Here is a 7,962-nt window from a genome sequence, read left to right on the forward strand (position 1 = left end):
GTCATGGGGGGGGGGAGCGAGAAACAAAGGAAGGTAGAGGAAAAATAGGTTGAAAAGAAATTAGCACTCCGTTTGAGGTCATGCGCATCTCTTGGTCATGGGGAGTCGACCACTCAACAAGCAAGGCTATTCTTGACTTAGTCCCTCATTTTTTATGTTTAGAACTTTTAGCTTGTACGAGAGTTATTCCCATCCAAAGCATGATCGCCCAATGCAAATCATGATATTGTTTCTTAATTTGAGGTTCAACGTTTATGTAAATTCTTAGTGCCTTTTAGGTGTCTAGGCTCCTCTAAAATAATTTTTTGTATTAAAGCTTGTGAAAGGCGTCTATATAAGTGTTCTTGCATTGGACATGACCTTAGGCACCCAAGAGAATAAATATTATGTAACCCTCCGAGACCGATGTGCCAAGTGTCCTCCAGTTATTCGCTGTTGTTGCCTTGTCTTTGCTTGCATGTCATGCATCTCATATCATGTCATCATGTGCATTTCATTTGCATGCGTGTTTGTCTCATGCATCCGAGCATTTTCCCTGTTGTCCGTTTTGCAATCCGGCGCTCCTATGTCATCTGGTGTCCCTTTCTACCTCTTTCGTGTGCGGGTGTTAAACATTTTCGGTTTGGACTGAGACTTGTCATGCGGCCTTGGTTTACTACCGGTAGACCGCCTGTCAAGTTTCGTATCATTTGGACTTCGTTTGATACTCCAACGGTTAACCGAGAGGGACCGAAAAGGCCTCGTGTGTGTTGTAGTCCAACACCCCTCCAAAGTGGCCCAAAACCAACCTAAACCTCCTCCATCATCTAGGCCGTTCGATCACGATTGCGTGGCCGCAAACCGCACCTCATTGAGACTCTCCTAGCTCCCTCTACGAGTAAATATGTGATCCCCTTCGAAATTTACGGTCTAACCCTAGCATTCCTCTACCTCGCGCCACGGACAAAAATCCCCGCCGCCGGACATGTCCGCCCTCCACCTCGCTCCGGCCAATGACGTCGCGCCACGTCACCTCGCCGCCGCCGCCAGCCTATCGCGCGCTGCCACCTCACCGTCCTTTCTCTCCCCGCGCTGCCGCGGCCCTTTGGGCCCGAGGCCGGCCCGCCCGGCCCGAGCTGCCCGCGCCCAGCGCCGCTCCTCCCACGCGGCCGCCCGAGGCGCCCGCATCGCGCCGCCTCTCCACCGGCGCCCTCCGCCGACGTCCGCGCTCGCCGGCGCCGGCCGGCCTCCCCTCGCCGGCGCAGCAGCCTTGCCGGCGTCTCGCCGCAGGCGCCATGGCCTCGAGTCCGGCCATCGTGGCTCTACGCCGCCTCGTCGTCCGACCTCGACGGCCCCGCCTTGCTCCGGCCACCGCACGCCGGCGCCGTCCCGGAGCTCCGGCGAGCTCCGCCATCTCCGGACGCCTCGTCCTTCTCCGATGAACAATGTTTCCGGCGAGATCCCGATCTGAATCTAGATCTGGGGTTGACTTTCTTCCCGAAACCTTAATTATTTTGCTATCTTCATCGCATCATAACTTCCTCACCGTGGCTCTGATTCGTGCGTGTAGCATATCAAAATGTTCGTCTCGACGAGTACATCATTTCATCTCACTGCATAATTTTCATTTGAGCTCATCTTTATGCCCGAAATGCTGTTGGAAGAGGGCTATATGAGGATAGTTTCAGATCTGTTTCAGCAAATGCACTTTTGTCATTTTTGCCATGATTAATGTGTGCATGCTATGATCCTGAGCTCTACATGTGTTTTGAAATATGCCATCCCATCTTTACAGGGGTGTATGCCATGTATTTTTGTTATCTTTGTGGTGACTAGCACAAGCATGCAAAGTAGCATACTCAATGATGCTGATTTCAGGGACTTAGAATTTCACTAAGTCCTTGCCCTGTCATTATTTTTATGCCATATGTTCATGTTGTTTCCTAGTGATCCGTGCCTCTTTTGGGCATGATTAGTAAGGGTGTTTTGTAGATATTGTGGTGCTCTATCCTTCCATATCTTTGTTTGCATTTATGGAGCACCCTAGCTTGAGTCAATCGAACTCTACTTTTGCTATAAAATGTCCCTGGCAGATTGTTAACATGTTTAGCAATTTTGCCGAGCTTTTTGTTGTTGATCCGTGCATGCTATATTGTTGTTCTTGCCATGTCTAGCTTCTATGCCATGTCTACTTGCTGGGTGTATGCTTAGATTATGATTCCATGTCTTGTAGTGTGTACATCGAGCTCGTAAATATACCTACTCGTTATCTGTTTTGCCATGCTCTAGTTTTTCACTAAGTCTGAATCTGTTTATATTTTTGCTATGTTCACATGCTTGCAATTGTATTTTCTGATCCCTTTTGGCTCATGGTCACTAATGGACTTTTGTTATATGCTTTGCGTAGCTTCATGCCATGCCTTGATTTGACATGATATTTTTCTGTAGCGTGTACTTTTCATGCTCTAAAGATTGCTTTCTGATGATAAATTCCTGACATGCTGTTAATTTCACCAAGTCTGTAACCTGTTATCGTTTGCACTTTTGCCATGCTTGTTTGAATCTGCTATTGATTGAATTAGCCATAGCTCAGTGTTCATCTTTTGTCAAGCATCATGAGTGGATCCCTGACATGTATTTTGTTGCCATGTTTGAGTGCTATAGCATGTTGTTCTTGATGCATTTAGAAGGCTACTTGCTGTTAATCGCAGACCGGTGCCATATTTATTTTGCTTGCCATTTCCAAACCGCGCATCCGATTCCGGTGATCTTTATATCGATTTCAACCGAAATCACCCCCCTTTCCAGTGGCACTCTTGGATTTCCATGTTGAGTCTAGGTTCAATCATTCATTTCTAAATCATGCATATGCATCACATGTCGCATCCCGCATATCATCCCATGTTTTGCATCATGTTGCTTGAGCATTGCACGTGGTTGATTGTGTTCCTTTTTGCTTGTTGTTCTTGCTTGGGTAGAGCCGGGAGATGAATACATGATCGAGGAGCCCGTTGAGTACGCTTACGAGGATCAGGGCAACTCTGAGAACTTTGCAGGCAAGATGACCATACCCTTGAAATCACTTTTATCTTTGCTTGCTAGATGCTCGCTCTTTTGCTATGCCTATGCTACGATACCTACCACTTGCTTATCATGCCTCCCATATTGCCATGAGCCTCGAACCCACCTTGTCCTAGCAAATCGTTGTTTGGCTATGTTACCGCTTTGCTCAGCCCCTCTTATAGCGTTATTAGTTGCAGGTGAAGATTGGAGTTCGTTCCTTGTTGGAACATGGACATTTTGTTGGGATATCACAATATATCTTATTTAATTAATGCATCTATATACTTGGTAAAGGGTGGAAGGCTCGGCCTTATGCCTGGTGTTTTGTTCCACTCTTGCCGCCCTAGTTTCCGTCATATCGGTATTATGTTCCCGGATTTTGCGTTCCTTACACGGTTGGGTTATAATGGGAACCCCTTGACAGTTCGTTTTGAATAAAACTCCTCCAGCAAGGCCCAACCTTGGTTTTACCATTTGCCTCACCACCACCTACTTTTCCCTTGGGAGTCGCACTCCCGAGGGTCATCTTTATTTTAACCCCCCCGGGCCAGTGCTTCTTTGAGTGTTGGTGCGAACTGAGCTGCCTGCGGGGTCACCTCGGGGAAACTTGAGTGTTGGTTTTACTCGTAGTTAGTCTCATCTGAGTGTGCCATGAGAATGAGATATGTGCAGCTCCTATCGGGATTTGTTGGCACATTCGGACGACTTTGCTGGACTTGTTTTACCATTGTCGAGAATGTCTTGTAACCGGGATGCCGTGTCTGATCGGATTGTCTTGGGAGAAGGAATATCCTTCGTTGACCGTGAGAGCTTGTGATGGGCTAAGTTGGGACACCCCTACAGGGATTGAACTTTTAAAAGCTGTGCCCGCGGTTATGGGAGGATGGGAATTTGTTAATGTCCGGTTGTAAAAAACCTGAAGTTTATCTTAATTAAAATACATCAACCGCGTGTGTAACCATGATGGTCTCTTCTCGGCGGAGTCCGGGAAGTGAACACGGTGTTCGAATTATGTTCGGCGTAGGTTGCTCTAGGATCACTTCTTGATCATAGATTCTCGACCGTGCTTTTGCCTTCTCTTCTCGCTCTCATTTGCGTATGTTAGCCACCATATATGCTAGTCGCTTGCTGCAGCTCCACATCATACCTTTACCTTACCTATAAGCTTAAATAGTCTTGATCGCGAGGGTGTGAGATTGCTGAGTCCCCATGACTCACAGATACTTCCAAAACCAGTTTGCAGGTGCCGATGTTACTGAGCAGGTGACGCAACCAAGCTCAAAGAGAAGCTCGATGAAGATTGTGTTCGCTATGTTGTTCCGTTTTCAGTTGATCAGTAGCGGAGCCCAGTTGGGACGATCGGGAATCTGTGTAGCATTTGGGGTAGTCTTCTTTTATTTTGGTTCCGTAGTCGGACCATGTGTGTATCTGGATGATGTAATTTATGTATTTGTGTGAAGTGGCGATTTTAAGACAACCATGTATCTTTTTTCCTTATGTATTATTTGGGTTGTGTGAAGATTAGCTCACTTGCGACATTGCTTTCAATGCGGTTATGTCTCTAAGTCGTGTTTCGACACGTGGGAGATATAGCCGCATCGAGGGCGTTATATGTTATAAAAAGAAGAAACATAAACATTGCCCCGCATTTCTGCATTATAATCTCTCTGTTGAGATATTCATACGGAAATTTATATTCATTCTTTTTTCCTATGATGCTGAAAAAGCCATAAATGAGATCTCTTCTTTCTTTTGGAGGTACCAGAGAAGAGCTTAACAAGAAAGATAGCTAGGTAATAGACTTAGGAGGTGCAGCCATTATTGAAGGATCCATCGGCGTACACGATGGGGATGAAACAAAGTGAGGGTGAAGTTGTCGTTGCTAGAGATAACACTAATAAATATGACACTGATAGTAGACAAATTACTTCTATAAAGAATGTTGGAGTACCCGTCTCCTGGGGGCACTCGTGCTCGCGCCGCGCCGATGTCTACGTGGCAGCTTTACCCCCGTCCAATCGGGCCAGATTGTTCCTCACCACGCCAACGGCCTCAAGGGTCCATGACCCGTGGGCCGCGGGCATACTCGGGGCCACCTTTTCTGTAATGTTTCTGGCTGCACCTGCATGTCCCGCGTTGTGCGCTGGTCGGAGTGGCCGTCGACGCGGCTTACTCGGTTGTTGGCTTATGCTGGGTCGGATTATGTTAGGTATCTCATATTCAGTTGTTGGCCTGCGTTGGGTCGGATTATGCCGGGTACCTCTCATTCAGTTGCTAGCTTGCACTAGGTCATACCACTCATCCGATGTTGTCGGATCGGTGGAGGGTCTGCTACCTTTCGTGTGTTGTTGACGGCCTTGTGCGTTGCTCGGAGTGGCTTTTTGCCACAGCTTATTGGGATATTAGCCTGAGCTGGGTCGGATTATGCTGGGTGCCTCTCGTTTGGTTGTAGGCCTGCGCTGAGTCATGCCTCTCTTGTGTTGTTGCTGGGTCTATCGAGGGCGGTTGCTTTACGGCTCCAGTTTGCCGGGTACTTTTTGTGTGCTGTCGGTGGTTGGTTAGGCGGTCCTTAGGGATGCTACTTCTCGATCCTTTTTGGGCAATGTCGTGGTGCTCGGTTCATCCAGTTTGGTGTTATCAGCTTTGGCACAGTTTAGCCGCTCTTGGTCTGTTGTATGTGGCCGGTTAGGAGATCACTGGGAGGTTGCTTCTCGATTTGTTCTCTTTTTAAGGGTGGTGCTCGGTTCGTATGTGTGGTGTCACCTGAACTGGCATGAGCTGATGTAATTGAAATATAATACTTGAGGTTGTTGATGGTATACTTTTTACTGTTTATGGTCTCATGACTTTCATCGTTTGGTTTTTAAGATTGTATCTGTGAGTACGTTGTTACTGTCTAGGTATTCTCGCTGTATGGCGATCGCCATACTGCAGCCCATAGGTCACACATCCTGGAAGAATGAACCATTTCACTGTCTACGTCTTGGAAGAGTGGCAACAACGGTTATACGTATTAAGTACATTATGTCCGAAGATAATGTGTGCGCCATTGTTTTCCCTTTTATCCTCTTACCATGCACGGATGCGGGTGCCGTCGGTGGGGTGGTACGCATGTTCACTTTTTTTGTTTGTTGATATGTGCTCTTTTAGAGCAATTTCAACGGGGTGATCCATTTCATCCGCTGGCGTTCGGTTGGATTGACGCGGACAGAAAAGTTGTCCCAACGCGCTGACTTAAACGGACGCGTGTTCGTTTGGCGTCCGCCCGCTGACCCATTTTTGACCCATTTTTTAGTCGGATTTGCGTCGGCGCGGACACGAGACGGACGGGCGCGCGCCTTCTCCTCCTCCCGGGCCTGCTGGTCGGTGCCAGCCTCCACCCCAAAAACCCTCCCCCCTTGCCATGGATGACGACCTCGACGCCGCCGCCGGCCTCGCCTCCCTCCCCTCGTGCGGCATGACGACCGCCCCCTGCAAGACCACCGACGCGCTGAAGCCGCAGAAGACGCTGACGCCCGAACAACGGGCAAGGGAGTCGGCCAAGAGGAAGGGCCAGAGGCACGCGGCGGACGTGAGGGATGAAGCCATCACGGCGGCCGCCATCGTCGCCGTCGCGTAGTAGGAGGTCACCAACGCCCGCGCCGCGCCGGCAACGAGGGAGGCACTCTATATGCTAGGGTTAAACCCTAGCCAGCTCAGCCTCGTCAACGCCGTCGTGGCCGCAGCCAGCACCGGCTCATTTATGTTCCCTCGGACGGTGCTGCCCGACTCACCCCGCGCGTCGGCTTGCACCCCGATGCCCGGCTTCCACATCTACCCGCAGGCCTCCCGCCTCTCCGGGGAGTGCTTGCCCAAGGTGAGCGTGGTGGCGCCTTCCACGCCCGCGCCCGCGCCCATCGACCTCAACGCTACACCGGTGGCCGGTGGCTCGTCATCCGGAGGCGCGAGGAAACGCGTGTGGTAGATGCCAGCCGACGTGTTGCGAGGTGCATGCAACCTGTTCGACGGAATGCCAGCCTCTGGCTCCAACGACTACATGTAGAACATGATCTTCGAGGGTGGTGCGTCGGCCGCTGGCTATGATCCCGACGAGACACAAAACCAGGAAGGCCGAGGGGCATTCATGCCATCCACCTTTGATCAAGATCAGGCTGCCTTCATGCGTGATCAGGTCGGCCTGGACCTGGACGACTTCCCACTCGACCACGAGTTTCCGAAGGACTACGGGCAAGAGGAAGAGGACGAGTGCGGCATTGAAGAGGAGCCTTTGTTCGAGGACGAGCTCACCAATGAAGCCACCGGGGCGAAGCCAAAGCGCAAGAGCAAGCGGACCAAGGCATACACGGCGGCCAAGGACAAGCTTCTTTGTGAGTGTTGGAGAGACATTGGGCAAGACCCCAAGACGGGCGCCGAACAAAAGCATTCAACCTTTTGGATTTGTGTCCACCGTGAGTTCCATGAGCGCAAGAAGTTTCTGCCGTACCAAATAGTAAGCACGTACGGGTGGGTGTCCATTTCGAAGCGATGGGGGTGATCCAACAAGAGTGCAACAAGTTTTGTGCCACTCTTGAGAGCGTCAAGGCCCGCCCCGTGAGCGGCATCGGCATGCAAGACATGGTATGCTAGTAAGGCGCCCTCTTTTGTGTCATCAAGTTTATGCTTGCATGTTCATTTGCATACCATTTGCCAATATGCTTGCACGAAATACATTTGTAGGCATTCAAGGTCCAACACAATGGCAAGTGCTTCAACCTCTCCCATTGCTTTAGGGTCATCAAGGATGAGGAGAAGTTCAAGCGCAATATGCCGCCCTCAAGTAGCATGGGGGGAAGCAAGCCATGGAGGAGGTTGGGGACGGCAAGAAGGCACGGCTGCGGGGGAAGAACAACTCCATGAAGGAGGACAAGCGGGATGCAGCGT

The 7,962-nt window shown here is 50.1% G+C and overlaps 1 pseudogene; it reads left to right on the plus strand.

Annotated features, from left to right (window-relative positions):
* The first annotated feature begins 6,838 nt into the window (after nucleotides 1-6,838).
* On the plus strand, nucleotides 6,839-7,576 carry LOC125536495 (uncharacterized; annotated as a pseudogene).
* Nucleotides 7,577-7,962: the final 386 nt, after the last annotated feature.

This window comes from Triticum urartu, chromosome 2A (assembly GCF_056163025.1).
Source record: "Triticum urartu cultivar PI428250 chromosome 2A, HENAU_Tu73, whole genome shotgun sequence".
Lineage (NCBI taxonomy): Eukaryota > Viridiplantae > Streptophyta > Magnoliopsida > Poales > Poaceae > Triticum > Triticum urartu.